Source organism: Oncorhynchus keta, chromosome 14 (genome assembly GCF_023373465.1).
Source record: "Oncorhynchus keta strain PuntledgeMale-10-30-2019 chromosome 14, Oket_V2, whole genome shotgun sequence".
NCBI lineage: Eukaryota > Metazoa > Chordata > Actinopteri > Salmoniformes > Salmonidae > Oncorhynchus > Oncorhynchus keta.
Window position 1 is genome coordinate 5509998 of NC_068434.1, and position 20159 is coordinate 5530156.

Genomic DNA, 20159 nt, shown 5'->3' on the forward strand with positions numbered 1-20159 from the left:
GTCTACATGGATATACCATCAGTCTGCATGGATATACCATCAGTCTGCATGGATATACCATCAGTCTGCATGGATATACCATCAGTCTACATGGATATACCATCAGTCTGCGTGGATATACCATCAGTCTGCGTGGATATACCATCAGTCTACATGGATATACCATCAGTCTGCATGGATATACCATCAGTCTGCATGGATATACCATCAGTCTGCATGGATATACCATCAGTCTGCATGGATATACCATCAGTCAACATGGATATACCATCAGTCTGCATGGATATACCATCAGCCTGCATGGATATACCATCGGTCTGCATGGATATACCATCAGTCTACATGGATATACCATCAGTCTGCATGGATATACCATCAGTCTGCATGGATATACCATCAGTCTGCATGGATATACCATCAGTCTGCATGGATATACCATCAGTCTGCATGGATATACCATCAGTCTGCATGGATATACCATCAGTCTGCATGGATATGCCCCATCAGTCTGCATGGATATTCCCCATCAGTCTGCATGGATATGCCCCATCAGTCTGCATAGATATACCTTCAGTCTGCATGGATATACCATCAGTCTGCATGGATATACCATCAGTCTACATGGATATACCATCAGTCTGCATGGATATACCATCAGTCTGCATGGATATACCATCAGTCTGCATGGATATACCATCAGTCTGCGTGGATATACCATCAGTCTGCGTGGATATACCATCAGTCAACATGGATATACCATCAGTCTGCATGGATATACCATCAGTCTGCATGGATATACCATCAGTCTGCATGGATATACCATCAGTCTGCATGGATATACCATCAGTCTGCATGGATATACCATCAGTCTACATGGATATACCATCAGTCTGCATGGATATACCATCAGTCTGCATGGATATACCATCAGTCTGCATGGATATACCATCAGTCTGCATGGATATACCATCAGTCTGCATGGATATGCCCCATCAGTCTGCATGGATATTCCCCCATCAGTCTGCATGGATATGCCCCATCAGTCTGCATGGATATACCTTCAGTCTGCATGGATATACCATCAGTCTGCATGTATATACCATCAGTCTACATGGATATACCATCAGTCTGCATGGATATACCATCAGTCTGCATGGATATACCATCAGTCTGCGTGGATATACCATCAGTCTGCGTGGATATACCATCAGTCTGCGTGGATATACCATCAGTCTACATGGATATACCATCAGTCTGCATGGATATACCATCAGTCTACATGGATATACCATCAGTCTGCATGGATATACCATCAGTCTACATGGATATACCATCAGTCTGCATGGATATACCATCAGTCTGCGTGGATATACCATCAGTCTACATGGATATATCATCAGTCTGCATGGATATACCATCAGTCTGCATGGATATACCATCAGTCTGCATGGATATACCATCAGTCTGCATGGATATACCATCAGTCTACATGGATATACCATCAGTCTGCATGGATATACCATCAGTCTGCATGGATATACCATCAGTCTGCATGGATATACCATCAGTCTGCATGGATATACCATCAGTCTGCATGGATATACCATCAGTCTGCATGGATATACCATCAGTCTGCATGGATATACCATCAGTCTGCATGGATATACCATCAGTCTGCATGGATATACCATCAGTCTGCATGGATATACCATCAGTCTGCATGGATATACCATCAGTCTGTCTAACTGAGAATGACTTTAGAAGAGTATTTATTCAACTGTGAACCTTCGAACCATCCCTTTCAGACGTGTACTTCGTTAACCCTCTCTTTCCGCTTCTCTTTCTTCAGCATGTTTTGCACATCAGTTGTTTCCTTCCGTTAGAGTCTATTCACAGCGGTGTCTCTCTACCACAGACAACACATGACTGTGTCTCTCTGACTGGCTTTACTGACGGGCCCCATGCTCTGTGTGTGTGTGTGTGTGTACGCACGCACAGGAAGCCCTGTAGAAAACATGCATGTCTAGGCTCAATCCTGTTTACACAACAAGGTATCACAAATCCACTTCAGAATCCAACGTTTTTAAAGGGGGGAGGGGCGTGAAACCGAAACTTAACCCTGACATTCTCAGTCAAACTGCAGTCCTTTCTATTGTTAAGTTTAGGTTATATGAAGGTTTGGGATGAGGTTGAATGTAGCTATTAATTCTGATTGGTTAAGGGTGACGGTTTGGGATGAGGTTGAATGTAGCTATTAATTCTGATTGGTTAAGGGTGAAGGTTTGGGATGAGGTTGAATGTAGGTATTAATTCTGATTGGTTAAGGGTTAAGGTTTGGGATGAGGTTAAATGTAGCTATTAATTCTGATTGGTTAAGTGAAGGTTTGGGATGAGGTTAAATGTAGCTATTCATTCTGATTGGTTCAGGGTTAAGGTTTGGGGTAAGGTTGAATGTAGGTATTAATTCTGATTTGTTAAGGGGTAATGGGAAATGTTGTCGGTACTAGTATTTTCAGAGCTCATTTATAAGAGACCATGATCTCAATGGCTCCTGATAAGATAAAGGGACAGTGTATTTACAGAGATGCTTGGGATATCGAGGTCACAGTCTGGAGTTATACCATCATTCTGGGGGTATTGTGTCCTTTCTCTCTTACTGAGGTTAATATTGTTTATTCTCTGCTGTTCTAGAGTAGAACAGAATTAAATAAAACAGAGTGCAAGGATCAGAGCTAACGGAACAGAGCTAACGGATCAGAGCACAACGGATCAGAGCTAACGGATCAGAGCTAACGGAACAGAGCTAACGGATCAGAGCTAACGGAACAGAGCTAACGGATCAGAGCGCAACGGAACAGAGCTAACGGAACAGAGCTAACGGAACAGAGCTAACGGATCAGAGCGCAACGGAACAGAGCTAACGGAACAGAGCGCAACGGAACAGAGCGCAACGGAACAGAGCGCAACGGAACAGAGCGCAACGGAACAGAGCGCAACGGAACAGAGCGCAACGGAACAGAGCGCAACGGAACAGAGCGCAACGGAACAGAGCGCAACGGAACAGAGCGCAACGGAACAGAGCGCAAAGGAACAGAGCGCAACGGAACAGAGCGCAACGGAACAGAGCTAACGGATCAGAGCTAACGGAACAGAGCTAACGGAACAGAGCTAACGGAACAGAGCGCAACGGATCAGAGCGCAACGGAACAGAGCGCAACGGATCAGAGCGCAACGGAACAGAGCTAACGGAACAGAGCTAACGGATCAGAGCGCAACGGAACAGAGCTAACGGATCAGAGCGCAACGGATCAGAGCTAACGGATCAGAGCTAACGGAACAGAGCTAACGGATCAGAGCCAACGGATCAGAGCTAACGGATCAGAGCGCAACGGAACAGAGCGCAACGGATCAGAGCGCAACGGATCAAAGCTAACGGAACAGAGCTAACGGATCAGAGCGCAACGGAACAGAGCTAACGGATCAGAGCGCAACGGATCAGAGCTAACGGATCAGAGCGCAACGGAACAGAGCTAACGGAACAGAGCTAACGGATCAGAGCGCAACGGAACAGAGCTAACGGAACAGAGCTAACGGAACAGAGCTAACGGAACAGAGCTAACGGAACAGAGCTAACGGAACAGAGCTAACGGATCAGAGCGCAACGGAACAGAGCTAACGGAACAGAGCTAACGGATCAGAGCTAACGGAACAGAGCTAACGGATCAGAGCGCAACGGAACAGAGCGCAACGGATCAGAGCGCAACGGAACAGAGCTAACGGAACAGAGCGCAACGGATCAGAGCGCAACGGATCAGAGCTAACGGAACAGAGCTAACGGATCAGAGTGCAACGGAACAGAGCTAACGGATCAGAGCTAACGGAACAGAGCTAACGGATCAGAGCTAACGGATCAGAGCGCAACGGAACAGAGCTAACGGAACAGAGCTAACGGATCAGAGCTAACGGATCAGAGCTAACGGATCAGAGCGCAACGGATCAGAGCGCAACGGATCAGAGCGCAACGGAACAAAGCTAACGGATCAGAGCGCAACGGAACAGAGCTAACGGAACAGAGCTAACGGATCAGAGCTAACGGAACAGAGCTAACGGATCAGAGCTAACGGATCAGAGCGCAACGGAACAGAGCGCAACGGAACAGAGCTAACGGAACAGAGCTAACGGATCAGAGCGCAACGGAACAGAGCTAACGGATCAGAGCGCAACGGATCAGAGCTAACGGATCAGAGCGCAACGGATCAGAGCGCAACGGATCAGAGCGCAACGGAACAGAGCTAACGGATCAGAGCGCAACGGAACAGAGCTAACGGATCAGAGCGCAACGGAACAGAGCTAACGGATCAGAGCGCAACGGATCAGAGCTAACGGAACAGAGCTAACGGATCAGAGCGCAACGGAACAGAGCTAACGGAACAGAGCTAACGGATCAGAGCTAACGGATCAGAGCGCAACGGATCATTTAAGTACAAAAGTGTGCCACTTAAACCATATTGAAACAGATTACCGCATTACAGTTATACAAGTCTGTCAGGCCACATTCTATTAGATTAGAACCTGCTGTGGGTCTATTCTGTCCTCTCAGTCAAAAATAAAACTAAATCAAATCTGATAACTAAAAAAGTGATTTTCAAAACATGAACAAACATTCAAAAGGAGGTATTATTTCAAGCTGAACAGGTTCTACAAATGAATGAATGAATTAACAGGTGGCTAAACATGCTCCAGAGACAGACAGATGCAGACTGGTGTTCTTTTTTAAAAAATTTATCAGAAGACTTCATTTTAAAACTGAAAAGTAATATAAAGTCTGAAATTACACAATGCTATACACAACATTGTCAACTTCCTCTTAATAACTGGCTAGAAATAGGCATTTCCTAGTTTAAAGTGGCTCAAAATAGCCTTTGCATAAGCAGACCGCTATATAGCTAGCCAGCATGAAATGGTGCTATACACTCGCCTTCTAACAGACAAAACTTAACTCTATTCATATAAAAGAATATGAAATGTAAGCTAATTAAATGCGTATGGTAGTTACTGATAAAACAGTGTAAAAACTTACAAGCAAAACTTTTCCAAAACAAGAGGAAGACTTTAGAAGCCATTCTTGACCTACCGTGGGTTTCCGGCTTACATTACAGTTCAACTATGACCTCTGACAGTCAACGTGACATGAAAGGCCAATCACAATGTTCTTAGAAATGAAATTAATAATGTGTGACTGTCACTTACAGAGACTTTTTATTTCTCTATTTGGTTAGGTCGGGGTGTGATGTGTAACTGTCACACCCTGTGACCTTAGAGAGCCTTTTTATTTCTCTAGTTGGTTAGGTCGTGGTGTGATGTGTAACTGTCACACCCTGACCTTAGAGAGCCTTTTATTTCTCTAGTTGGTTAGGTCGTGGTGTGATGTGTAACTGTCACACCCTGACCTTAGAGAGCCTTTTATTTCTCTAGTTGGTTAGGTCAGGGTGTGATGTGTAACTGTCACACCCTGTGACCTTAGAGAGCCTTTTTATTTCTCTATTTGGTTAGGTCAGGGTGTGATGTGTAACTGTCACACCCTGACCTTAGAGAGACTCTTTATTTCTCTATTTGGTTAGGTCGTGGTGTGATGTGTAACTGTCACCCTGACCTTAGAGAGACTTTTATTTCTCTATTTGGTTAGGTCGTGGTGTGATGTGTAACTGTCACACCCTGTGACCTTAGAGAGCCTTTTTATTTCTCTAGTTGGTTAGGTCGTGGTGTCATGTGTAACTGTCACACCCTGACCTTAGAGAGCCTTTTATTTCTCTAGTTGGTTAGGTCGTGGTGTGATGTGTAACTGTCACACCCTGTGACCTTAGAGAGCCTTTTTATTTCTCTATTTGGTTAGGTCGTGGTGTGATGTGTAACTGTCACACCCTGACCTTAGAGAGACTCTTTATTTCTCTAGTTGGTTAGGTCGTGGTGTGATGTGTAACTGTCACACCTGACCTTAGAGAGCCTTTTTATTTCTCTAGTTGGTTAGGTCAGGGTGTGATGTGTAACTGTCACACCCTGTGACCTTAGAGAGCCTTTTATTTCTCTATTTGGTTAGGTCAGGGTGTGATGTGTAACTGTCACACCCTGACCTTAGAGACTCTTTATTTCTCTATTTGGTTAGGTCGTGGTGTGATGTGTAACTGTCACACCCTGACCTTAGAGAGACTTTTTATTTCTCTATTTGGTTAGGTCGTGGTGTGATGTGTAACTGTCACACCCTGTGACCTTAGAGAGCCTTTTTATTTCTCTAGTTGGTTAGGTCGTGGTGTCATGTGTAACTGTCACACCCTGACCTTAGAGAGCCTTTTTATTTCTCTAGTTGGTTAGGTCGTGGTGTGATGTGTAACTGTCACACCCTGTGACCTTAGAGAGACGTTTTATTTCTCTAGTTGGTTAGGTCGTGGTGTGATGTGTAACTGTCACACCCTGTGACCTTAGAGAGCCTTTTTATTTCTCTATTTGGTTAGGTCGTGGTGTGATGTGTAACTGTCACACCCTGACCTTAGAGAGACTCTTTATTTCTCTAGTTGGTTAGGTCGGGGTGTGATGTGTAACTGTCACACCCTGACCTTAGAGAGCCTTTTATTTCTCTATTTGGTTAGGTCGGGGTGTGATGTGTAACTGTCACACCCTGTGACCTTAGAGAGACTTTTTATTTCTCTAGTTGGTTAGGTCAGGGTGTGATGTGTAACTGTCACTTAGAGAGACTCTTTATTTCTCTATTTGGTTAGGTCGGGGTGTGATGTGTAACTGTCACACCCTGTGACCTTAGAGAGACTTTTTATTCTCTATTTGGTTAGGTCAGGGTGTGATTTGGGTGGGGAAATCTATGTGTTCTATTTCTTTGTTGGCCGGGTATGGTTCCAATTCAGAGGCAGCTGTCTGTCGTTGTCTCTGATTGGGGTTCATACTTAAGCAGCCATTTTTCCCTCCTTTGATTGTGGGATCTTGTTTTTGTACTGTAGCTTTCCAGCCCTACAGAACTGTGTATTTCGGGGGTTTAGAAAAAAATATATATATTTTTTTTTCCGTGTCATCAATAAAAGAAAGATGTACGCCTACCCACGCTGCACCTTGGTCTGATCCTTCCCTCAACGAACGTGACAGTAACATGACTCCTCACCTGGTATTGAACACGTACTACTATGAATTTACCAACCCTAAATGGAGAATGTCCTCTTGGACCAAGGAAACATCTCAGTATGACTACGTGACATAACTAGTTCTGTCTTAGTCTCAAGAATATATTGTGAGCTCAGAGTTTTCCATAGCAGTCAGACTCAGTGGATACAGTGTGTTCTCTTTATGTTGTGGTGTCTCTCTTAACGTCATGTATTGTGTCCCACATTATTAATCCCAGGCCCCCGTCCCCGCAGGAGGCCTTTTTGCCTCTTGGTAGGTCGTCATTGTAAATAATAATTTGGTTCTTAATTGACTTGCCTGCTTAAATAATGGTAGAAAAAAAAAAAATTATGCTAAGATGTTTCCTCAGCTTGTGACAGAAACGCAGGTCCTGTCAGCCCTTTGAAGTTGGTTGAGTTCTCCAGCTGTGTGGTGGGCGTAGGTACGTGAGCTGGGGTCTCCTACGCTGCTCTGACCCATCCAAAGTCCAGTCACTGTGCCTGTCAGGAACATTGTGTTGCTCATGCACTCTGTGAGGATGTCGCGTCCGAGTAAGAGAAGTATTTGGGTCGTCGGGATCCAAAGCTGGTATGTGTTGAGAACGGTACTACGCAACCTCTCGGGCCGGTAATCATATACGTTTAGCAAATAAATAACATATTGTACGAATTACAATTCAGAACACATCATACGAAATGAATTGACGACCCTCCACAAATGAATACATTACATTTACATTTAAGTCATTTAGCAGACGCTCTTATCCAGAGCGACTTACAAATTGGTGCATTCACCTTATGACATCCAGTGGAACAGCCACTTTACAATAGTGCATCTAAATCTTTTAGGGGGGGTGAGAAGGATTAGGATTACTTATCCTATCCTAGAATACATACCATACCGTAACATATCATAGTCATTTGCTTCTACACCTGCATTGCTTGCTGTTTGGGGTTTTAGGCTGGGTTTCTGTACAGCATACTAGTTACTGTAGGTAGATACTAGTTACTGGAGGTAGAGGAGTAGAGGTGGGGGTAGAGGAGTAGAGGTGGGGGTAGGAGGTGCTGTTTGGGGTTTTAGGCTGAGTTTCTGTACAGCACTTTGAGATATCAGCTGATGTACGAAGGGCTATATAAATACATTTGATTTACATTTACTATGTCAAGTCTACCCCTGAGTCCAGGTTGGCTTGACACCAGTAGGGGGTGGGGCTTAGGAGAGCCAGGCTAGGGATCCTCCTGTGTGACCGGTATCACTTTACCAGAAGTAATGTTGGGCTCATCTGGACTGGAACAACAGACTGGAGTGAGTTGGGCAGGCAGGTAAACCTCAGTCACCCAAATGGGGTTGTCACGGTGAGGTAGGTGGGCTACGTTCCTCAGCATTCCAGGGACGTGGGGTGGGGTGGGGTGGGTTGGCGTTTGTGTTGGGGGGGGGTTGGGGATTCTCACAAATTGTAAAAGACAAGCAAGAATGATTTACAGAGGACAGGGAGGGTTAAACAACATTTGAGAAGGATAAATGGAAAACAGATTGGAACGCTGCGTCCCACACAGTGAGTGATCCCAGGGTGCTTTATGAGTAGTGATCACACTGTAGGAGAACAGTGAGTGATCCCAGGGTGCTTTATGAGTAGTGATGACACTGTAGGAGAACAGTGAGTGATCCCAGGGTACTTTATGAGTAGTGATCACACTGTAGGAGAACAGTGAGTGATCCCAGGGTGCTTTATGAGTAGTGATCACACTGTAGGAGAACAGTGAGTGATCCTAGGGTCCTTGATGAGTAGTGATCACACTGTACGAGAACAGTGAGTGATCCCAGGGTGCTTTATGAGTAGTGATCACACTGTAGGAGAACAGTGAGTGATCCCAGGGTGCTTTATGAGTAGTGATCACACTGTAGGAGAACAGTGAGTGATCCTAGGGTGCTTTATGAGTAGTGATCACACTGTAGGAGAACAGTGAGTGATCCCAGGGTGCTTTATGAGTAGTGATCACACTGTAGGAGAACAGTGAGTGATCCCAGGGTGCTTTATGAGTAGTGATCACACTGTAGGAGAACAGTGAGTGATCCCAGGGTCCTTGATGAGTAGTGATCACACTGTAGGAGAACAGTGAGTGATCCTAGGGTCCTTGATGAGTAGTGATCACACTGTAGGAGAACAGTGAGTGATCCTAGGGTGCTTTATGAGTAGTGATCACACTGGAGGAGAACACCAGTTTTGATGTGGCTGGTCATAGACCCGTTTTTAAAAGTTGGGAAATTGTCTTGAGGACCACCATGCTTGACCCACACAGTGAGGAGAGTAATGAATCAGTCATTTAACTCATTGAGGGGGGTAGCCACAAGGTAAGTGGACCATAGGGTTTCAAGTTCGAATCCCGGATCCCTGGCTGGACTATTCTGGCGGGAAGTGATCCTAGGGTGCTTTATGAGTAGTGATCACTCTGTAGGAGAACACCAGTTTTGATGTGGCTGGTCATAGACCCGTTTTTAAAAGTTGTGGGGGGGGGTGTAAGGTAAGTGGACCATAGGGTTTCAAGTTCGAATCCCGGATCCCTGGCTGGACTATTCTGGTCCGGGAACTATATGACTGCTGGTATCAAATCCTGGAAAGTAAAAGTAAGGTTCACTCAGTTAACTCTCCATTCTACCAGTCAGTTAGACTTCTCTCTCCAGGCATATCTCTCCCTGGCTGTGACGTGACCAATTGTACTATAACTGCAGGCTTTCTGAACGGCCAGTAGTGTAATGCCTCACTAGACCGTACTGACCTGATTTCAACGTAAACAATAGCTGGTCCTCTGATGTAACTTAATAACCTAACGAGGAAATTCGCTACTTGGCTTTCGGGAACTTTTAATTAAAGAAGGTGGGAATGTGATGTATTTCCTTTGTGTGGGACTGGTGACGGCCAGGCCAAGGCAGTACACCTATCACGGAGCAGTTTAGATTCTCTTTCTTCTTATTTTAGATTCTATTTCCTGTTTTTTTCTGGAACTCTTCCTGTTCTGGAATGAAGAACAGCTGAGACAAACGAAAAGGAATTCAAGGTGGAAAATGCCCAAACGGTGTCATATAGAGACCATATCTATAGATCGCTGGGACTCCAGGAGAACATGTGGAGGTACGGATTGAACCAATGGAATGTAAGCACTGCTGTTAAATCATGACCGTATGAAATATGGGCCAATGACAACCCCCCAAAAAATGGAAATCCTAAAAAAAGTTGAATGGCATAGGTAGTTATTATAGACAGCTAGGGTTCCAATAGAATACAATGGAAGTCATGATTGGGGATGGGAACGAATGCAAGGGATCTTTGGCGCTTGAAGGGCAATTATTTACTGAGCACAATGATAATCAGAGATCTAGAATTTCAAGAGCTGTATGAAGGATGTGTGGCCATAGAGATCCTATAATTATGATTCTATATAGAATTCTTTGAGCCTCTGTGTGTCTGGATAGCTACAATTGTCTGTAACCTGACACATTATGTCTCGGCTCCTAGTCGAATCACTCACCCTTGGGCTAGGGCTGGAAGATATGGCCAAAATATATCACGGTATCTAATTTTCATTTTTTTTTTTAAATGTTAAACTATTGACGGTATGGCGGTATTTTTAGGTTTTGAAAAGTAAAAGTTGTACATTTGCTTTATGAGTCGTGAGTGATCCCAGGGTGCTTTATGAGTAGTGAGTAGTGATCCCAGGGTGCTTTATGAGTCGTGAGTAGTGATCCTAGGGTGCTTTATGAGTAGTGAGTAGTGATCCCAGGGTGCTTTATGAGTAGTGAGTAGTGATCCCAGGGTGCTTTATGAGTAGTGAGTAGTGATCCCAGGGTGCTTTATGAGTAGTGAGTAGTGATCCCAGGGTGCTTTATGAGTAGTGAGTAGTGATCCTAGGGTGCTTTATGAGTAGTGAGTAGTGATCCTAGGGTGCTTTATGAGTAGTGAGTGATCCCAGGGTGCTTTATGAGTAGTGAGTAGTGATCCCAGGGTGCTTTATGAGTCGTGAGTAGTGATCCTAGGGTGCTTTATGAGTAGTGAGTAGTGATCCCAGGGTGCTTTATGAGTAGTGAGTAGTGATCCCAGGGTGCTTTATGAGTAGTGAGTAGTGATCCCAGGGTGCTTTATGAGTAGTGAGTAGTGATCCCAGGGTGCTTTATGAGTAGTGAGTAGTGATCCCAGGGTGCTTTATGAGTAGTGAGTAGTGATCCCAGGGTGCTTTATGAGTAGTGAGTGATCCCAGGGTGCTTTATGAGTAGTGAGTAGTGATCCCAGGGTGCTTTATGAGTAGTGAGTAGTGATCCTAGGGTGCTTTGTGAGTAGTGAGTAGTGATCCCAAGGTGCTTTATGAGTAGTGAGTAGTGATCCCAGGGTGCTTTATGAGTAGTGAGTAGTGGTCCCAGGGTGCTTTATGAGTAGTGAGTGATCCTAGGGTGCTTTGTGAGTAGTGAGTAGTGATCCCAGGGTGCTTTATGAGTAGTGAGTAGTGATCCCAGGGTGCTTTATGAGTAGTGAGTAGTGATCCCAGGGTGCTTTATGAGTAGTGAGTAGTGATCCTAGGGTGCTTTATGAGTAGTGAGTAGTGATCCTAGGGTGCTTTATGAGTAGTGAGTGATCCCAGGGTGCTTTATGAGTAGTGAGTAGTGATCCCAGGGTGCTTTATGAGTAGTGAATAGTGATCCTAGGGTGCTTTATGAGTAGTGAGTAGTGATCCCAGGGTGCTTTATGAGTAGTGAGTAGTGATCCTAGGGTGCTTTATGAGTAGTGAGTAGTGATCCCAGGGTGCTTTATGAGTAGTGAGTGATCCTAGGGTGCTTTGTGAGTAGTGAGTAGTGATCCCAGGGTGCTTTATGAGTCGTGAGTAGTGATCCCAGGGTGCTTTATGAGTAGTGAGTAGTGATCCCAGGGTGCTTTATGAGTAGTGAGTAGTGATCCTAGGGTGCTTTATGAGTAGTGAGTAGTGATCCTAGGGTGCTTTATGAGTAGTGAGTAGTGATCCTAGGGTGCTTTATGAGTAGTGAGTAGTGATCCCAGGGTGCTTTATGAGCAGTGAGTGATCCCAGGGTGCTTTATGAGTAGTGAGTAGTGATCCCAGGGTGCTTTATGAGTAGTGAGTAGTGATCCCAGGGTGCTTTATGAGTCGTGAGTAGTGATCCCGGGGTGCTTTATGAGTCGTGAGTAGTGATCCCAGGGTGCTGTATGAGTAGTGAGTAGTGATGCAGGGTGCTCTATGAGTAGTGATCCCAGGGTGCTTTATGAGTAGTGAGTAGTGATCCCAGGGTGCTCTATGAGTAGTGCGTGATCCCAGGGTTCTTTATGAGTAGTGAGTAGTGATCCCAGGGTGCTTTATGAGTAGTGAGTGATCCTAGGGTGCTCTATGAGTAGTGAGTGATCCCAGGTGCTTTATGAGTAGTGAGTGATCCCAGGTGCTTTATGAGTAGTGAGTGAACCCAGGGTGCTTTATGAGTAGTGAGTAGTGATCCCAGGGTGCTTTATGAGTCATGAGTGATCCCAGGTGCTTTATGAGTAGTGAGTGATCCTAGGGTGCTCTATGAGTAGTGCGTGATCCCAGGGTGCTTTATGAGTAGTGAGTAGTGATCCCAGGGTGCTTTATGAGTAGTGAGTAGTAATCCCAGGGTGCTTTATGAGTAGTGAGTAGTGATCTTAGGGTGCTTTATGAGTAGTGAGTAGTGATCCTAGGGTGCTTTATGAGTAGTGAGTAGTGATCCCAGGGTGCTTTATGAGTCGTGAGTGATCCCAGGGTGCTTTATGAGTAGTGAGTGATCCCAGGGTGCTTTATGAGTAGTGAGTGACCCCAGGGTGCTTTATGAGTAGTGAGTGATCCCGGGGTGCTTTATGAGTAGTGAGTAGTGACCCCAGGGTGCTTTATGAGTAGTGAGTGATCCCAGGGTGCTTTATGAGTAGTGAGTAGTGATCCCAGGGTGCTTTATGAGTTGTGAGTGATCTCAGGGTGCTTTATGAGTAGTGAGTGATCCGAGGGTGCTTTATGAGTAGTGAGTGATCCCAGGGTGCTTTATGAGTAGTGAGTGATCCCAGGGTGCTTTATGAGTAGTGAGTGATCCCAGGGTGCTTTATGAGTAGTGAGTGATCCCAGGGTGCTTTATGAGTAGTGAGTGATCCCAGGGTGCTTTATGAGTAGTGAGTGATCCCAGGGTGCTTTATGAGTAGTGAGTGATCCCGGGGTGCTTTATGAGTAGTGAGTAGTGACCCCAGGGTGCTTTATGAGTAGTGAGTGATCCCAGGGTGCTTTATGAGTAGTGAGTAGTGATCCCAGGGTGCTTTATGAGTAGTGAGTGATCTCAGGGTGCTTTATGAGTAGTGAGTGATCCCAGGGTGCTTTATGAGTAGTGAGTGATCCCAGGGTGCTTTATGAGTAGTGAGTGATCCCAGGGTGCTTTATGAGTAGTGAGTGATCCCAGGGTGATTTAGGGGTAGTGAGTGACCCCAGGGTGCTTTAGGGGTAGTGAGTGATCCTAGGGTGGCAACACATACATTCTAAGTGATTTCAATGAGTCTTAACAGAAAATGACTCAAGTAAAAATACCCAGTAAAAGTATTTGGTTTTAAATATACTTACAGTAAGTATAAAAAGTAAATGTAATTGATAAAAATGTACTTAATTTCAAATTCCTTATATTAAAGCAAATCAGATGGCACCATTTTTTATTACGGATAGCCAGGGGCAACACTCCAACACACAGACATCATTACAGATAGCCAGGGCAACACTCCAACACACAGACATCATTACAGATAGCCAGGGCAACACTCCAACACACAGACATCATTACAGATAGCCAGGGGCACCACTCCAACACACAGACATCATTACAGATAGCCAGGGGCAACACTCCAACACACAGACATCATTACAGATAGCCAGGGGCAACACTCCAACACACAGACATCATTACAGATAGCCAGGGGCAACACTCCAACACACAGACATCATTACAGATAGCCAGGGCAACACTCCAACACTCAGACATCATTACAGATAGCCAGGGGCACCACTCCAACACACAGACATCATTACAGATAGCCAGGGGCAACACTCCAACACACAGACATCATTACAGATAGCCAGGGGCAACACTCCAACACACAGACATCATTACAGATAGCCAGGGGCAACACTCCAACACACAGACATCATTACAGATAGCCAGGGGCACACTCCAACACACAGACATCATTACAGATAGCCAGGGGCAACACTCCAACACACAGACATCATTACAGATAGCCAGGGCACCACTCCAACACACAGACATCATTACAGATAGCCAGGGGCAACACTCCAACACACAGACATCATTACAGATAGCCAGGGGCAACACTCCAACACACAGACATCATTACAGATAGCCAGGGGCAACACTCCAACACTCAGACATCATTACAGATAGCCAGGGGCAACACTCCAACACACAGACATCGTTACAGATAGCCAGGGGCACCACTCCAACACACAGACATCATTACAGATAGCCAAGGGAACACTCCAACACACAGACATTATTACAGATAGCCAGGGGCACCACTCCAACACACAGACATCATTACAGGTAGCCAGGGGGCACCACTCCAACACTCAGACATCATTACAGATAGCCAGGGGCACCACTCCAACACTCAGACATCATTACAGGTAGCCAGGGGCAACACTCCAACACACAGACATCATTACAGATAGCCAGGGGCACACTCCAACACACAGACATCATTACAGATAGCCAGGGGCACACTCCAACACACAGACATCATTACAGATAGCCAGGGGCACACTCCAACACTCAGACATCATTACAGATAGCCAGGGCACACTCCAACACTCAGACATCATTACAGATAGCCATGGGAACACTCCAACACTCAGACATCATTTACAGATAGCCAGGGGAACACTCCAACACTCAGACATCATTACAGATAGCCAGGGGCACACTCCAACACACAGACATCGTTACAGATAGCCAGGGGCAAACTCCAACACACAGACATCATTACAGATAGCCAGGGGCACACTCCAACACACAGACATCATTACAGATAGCCAGGGGCACACTCCAACACTCAGACATCATTACAGATAGCCATGGGAACACTCCAACACTCAGACATCATTTACAGATAGCCAGGGAACACTCCAACACTCAGACATCATTTACAGATAGCCAGGGGCAACACTCCAACACTCAGACATCATTACAGATAGCCAGGGGCACCACTCCAACACACAGACATCATTACAGATAGCCAGGGGCACCACTCCAACACACAGACATCATTACAGATAGCCAGGGGCACCACTCCAACACACAGACATTGTTACGAATAGCCAGGGGCACCACTCCAACACACAGACATCATTACAGATAGCCAGGGGCACCACTCCAACACACAGACATCGTTACAGATAGCCAGGGGCACCACTCCAACACACAGACATCATTACAGATAGCCAGGGGCACACTCCAACACACAGACATCGTTACAGATAGCCAGGGGCACACTCCAACACTCAGACATCATTACAGATAGCCAGGGGCACACTCCAACACACAGACATCTTTACGGATAGCCAGGGGCAACACTCCAACACACAGACATAATTACAGATAGCCAGGGGCACACTCCAACACACAGACATCTTTACGGACAGCCAGGGGCAACACTCCAACACACAGACATCTTTACGGACAGCCAGGGGCAACACTCCAACACACAGACATCTTTACGGGCAGCCAGGGGCAACACTCCAACACACAGACATCATTACAGATAGCCAGGGGCACACTCCAACACACAGACATCATTACAGATAGCCAGGGGCACACTCCAACACACAGACATCATTACAGATAGCCAGGGGCAACACTCCAACACTCAGACATTATTACAGATAGCCAGGGGCACACTCCAACACACAGACATAATTTAAAAACAAAGCATTTGTGTTTAGTGAGTCCTCCAGATCAGAGGTAGTAGGGATGACCAGGGATGTTCTCTTGACAAGTGGGTGAATCTAACCATTTTCCTGTCCTGCTAAGCATTCAAAATGTAACTAGTACTTTTAGGTGTCAGGGACAATGTATGGAGTAAAAAGTACAGTATTTTGTTTAGGAATGTTGTCAAGTAAAAGTTGTCAAAATAGTATAGTACAGATACCAAAACAAATTACTTTAGTTGTTTACTCCACTGCCACGTAGGGCTGCATGATATGGACAAATAATCTAGGGTTGATTTTGAACCAAATGTTGCAATTTTGATTTTACATGCAAATTTGAGCAAAACTGTTGTAAACATGGAAAAATATAATGACTACTCTAATTCTATACTTAGAATATAATAGTGGGCACTTTGAATACAATGTCTGAGAATACAACTAATTAAAATGCCAGGGAAGAGTTATTGTGACAAGGTTGGAACCAAAGTGTTGATAAGTGTTGACACTATAAGCTTTGGCTACATTGCATGTTTTCTCTTAGCTACTTCATGCAGCTAAAATTCCAGGGCCCACAGACCAGGGCCCATATTCTAGGGCCCACAGACCAGGGCCAATATTCCAGGGCCCACAGACCAGGTCCCACAGACCAGGGCCCACAGACCAGGGCCCTCAGTCCAGGGCCCACAGACCAGGGCCCATATTCCAGGGCCCACAGACCAGGGCCCATATTCCAGGGCCCACAGTCCAGGGCCCACAGACCAGGGCCCATATTCCAGGGCTAATATTCCAGGGCCCACAGTCCAGGGCCCACAGACCAGGGCCCATATTCCAGGGCCCACAGCCAAGGCCAGTATTCCAGGGCCCATATTCCAGGGCCCACAGACCAGGGCCCACAGCCAAGGCCCATATACGTATTAAGGAGGTCCTTCTGTAGCTCAGTTGGTAGTTTAATATAGATCCCTTCACGTATTAAGGAGGTCCTTCTGTAGCTCAGTTGGTAGTTTAATATAGATCCCTTCATGTATTAAGGAGGTCCTTCTGTAGCTCAGTTGGTAGAGCATGGCGCTTGTAACGCCAGGATAGTGGGTTCGATTCCCAGGACCACCCATACGTAGAATGTATGCACACATGATTGTAAGTCGCTTTGGATAAAAGCGTCTGCTAAATGGCATATATTATTATTATATTTTGAGAGGATTGGAATGAAAGGAATCCTTTTCACAGATGTGCAACCCTTCTCGTACTCCAGTTCTTCTCTCTGTAGGTGCAGTATTACGCTCCGCCTCCCGACCCGGGTCTTACATGGCGGATGGCTATTGGTCACGCCACACGTTGGTCAAAATCTCCGCCACATAATTGGAAGGTGGATGCTATAAAGGAGCCTCGTGATTAGAGGGTGTCCACGCAGGGCCGCTAAGTGTTCTATAATTGGGAGTGGGTGGACGGACTACCGTGTCCCAAATGGGACATTTCATTCACTTTTTTTAATAGTGCAGTACTCATTTGTACAGGGCCCATAGGGATATGGTCAAATGTTGTGCACTGTAAAAGACATCAGGTGCTGTTCCAGACACTGTCATTGGGGCTGCCTGCCTTTTTTGAAAAAGCAGAGTAGCAGGCCTACTATAGAGACAGCCGCACATATCTAAAGCTATTTCTCTGAAGCTCACGCTTCACAACGTCTCGTAAATTACTTGGCGTATGATTGTCGAGCCATATGTGGGGTCGGGGGTCGGGGGGGTCGGGGGGGGTCCCACTCTGCTATACATGGATACGGTTGCAGCTGGAGACCAGCTATAAGAGGATGAAGACGAGGGAAACATACTATTATAAACATCATGTATTGAAAACCTCTATAGGTAGAAAATTGTTAAATGTACATATCTGAACATCTTCCTGCTATTGTCTCACAGTATCTTATTTAGTGTAAAAAAAGGAAACTGATCGTACACTGATTTGTTCAATGATGCAGTTTACTATCCTTGCCTGTACAGTCAACACTGAACTGCTGAATAATCACTGAGAATCCACATGGTTTGAATTTAAACACAAACACATAAAGTTATTCAAGAACATTTTAGACTAAATAGTGGTTAAATAGTGGTTAAATAGGTTAGAATAGTGGTTAAATAGGTTAGAATAGTGGTTAAATAGGTTAGAATAGTGGTTAAATAGGTTAGAATAGTGGCTAAATTGATTTAATAGTGATTACATAGTGGTTAAATAGGTTAGAATAGTGGTGAAATTGATTTAATAGTGATTAAATAGTGATTAAATAGGTTAGAATAGTGGTTACATTGATTTAATAGTGATTAAATAGGTTAGAATAGTGGTGAAATTGATTTAATAGTGATTAAATAGGTTAGAATATTGGCTAAATTGATTTAATAGTGATTAAATAGTGGTTAAATAGGTTAGAATAGTGGTTAAATTGATTTAATAGTGATTAAATAGTGATTAAATAGGTTAGAATAGTGGTTAAATTGATTTAATAGTGATTAAATAGGTTAGAATAGTGGCTAAATTGATTTAATAGTGATTTAATAGTGGTTAAATAGGTTAGAATAGTGGCTAAATTGATTTAATAGTGATTTAATAGTGGTTAAATAGGTTAGAATAGTGGCTAAATTGATTTAATAGTGATTAAATAGTGGTTAAATAGGTTAGAATAGGAATTGTGTTGTAAGAGTAGAGCACTAAATTATTTGTCTTGAACAAAAATAACATGAAAATGCTCTTATTTGAAAAGTCAAACGCAGCCTCTCTCAGGCAGCAAAACTGCAGCATTATTACACACACACACACACACACACACACACACACACACACACACACACACACACACACACACACACACACACACACACACACACACACACACACACACACACACACACACACAATACACGAGAGGACTCATCGAGACACAGAGGAATTGTACCGTAACACTTAGTTTTGCCATGAAAATAAGCAGGTAAAGACTGTTACCACCAGAACGTAACAGTGATGATCTTTTAAGATTCAAGGTTTTTACCTCCGGATTCTCTCTTTTAACATCATGGGACAGGAACAGTTATCTTGCTAAAAGCGTGACTTCCCAGGGACAGGCTGAGCTTGTGATAATATATTACTGTAATAAATAACAAGTATAGGCTTGTAATAATGTCTGGCTAGGACAGGGGAGAAGGGATGGGAATTATGGGATGTATTCTCCCCTTACTGAGCAGACAGGTTGTATATCATGCATGAACACACACACACACACACTCAGAGGGAGAAGGAAGAGACAGAGAGACTGGTTGTATATCTCTCCCTGGCATGAGGAGAAGGTCAGAAGGTCAGTGAGCGCAGAAAGAGGAGACGAGAACCAGTAGCTAATATGCAGGGGACAGTGGTTGTGTGTGTGTGTGTGTGTGTGTGTGTGTGTGTGTGTGTGTGTGTGTGTGTGTGTGTGTGTGTGTGTGTGTGTGTGTTCACTATGCTCCAGGCTCTCCATAGAGATGAATAGAAGAAACATCTCTATTTAATTCCGTCTGTGCGTTCACGGCCATTGAGGCAATGTAGCTAGCAAAATGTTCTTCTTCACAATTAGCTGTTCCCTCCTGATGACCCGGTTGGACATGACCCCCACAAGGGTAATCTGGAGAGATCAGCCAATGAAGTTGGAATTCCCACCCAGTTGACTACTTTAAAATGGTGGAAGCGCTCAATGGCGATGTCCATGCTAAAACACTGTTACATCGAAGTTGTGTCCTCTATCCATTTTTTTGATGAAGCTATCACTACTATGCAGTGTTAGTAGTCACAGCCAACCTCTCACACTTTGGTTCTGCATTGCTCTGTTTCCAAAACAGAGAATAGTTTTAGGTCACTCTGGCTGAGTCGCTGTGGATAAGAGTGTCTGCTAAATGACTCAAATGTTATATGTACATTGCAGAATGCACACTGCCAAACGCAGTATTGGGAATCTCAGAAGAGCTTTCACCTCCTCCTCCTTTACAAGACACACTGTTC

The 20159-nt window shown here is 44.7% G+C and overlaps 1 protein-coding gene across 1 annotated transcript in view; it reads left to right on the forward strand.

Moving 5' to 3' along the window:
• LOC118377301 (ras-GEF domain-containing family member 1B-A-like) overlaps positions 1-20159 on the forward strand; it is a 146154-nt gene that overhangs the window by 54795 nt on the left and 71200 nt on the right. The gene's annotated exons all lie outside the window — the stretch shown is intronic.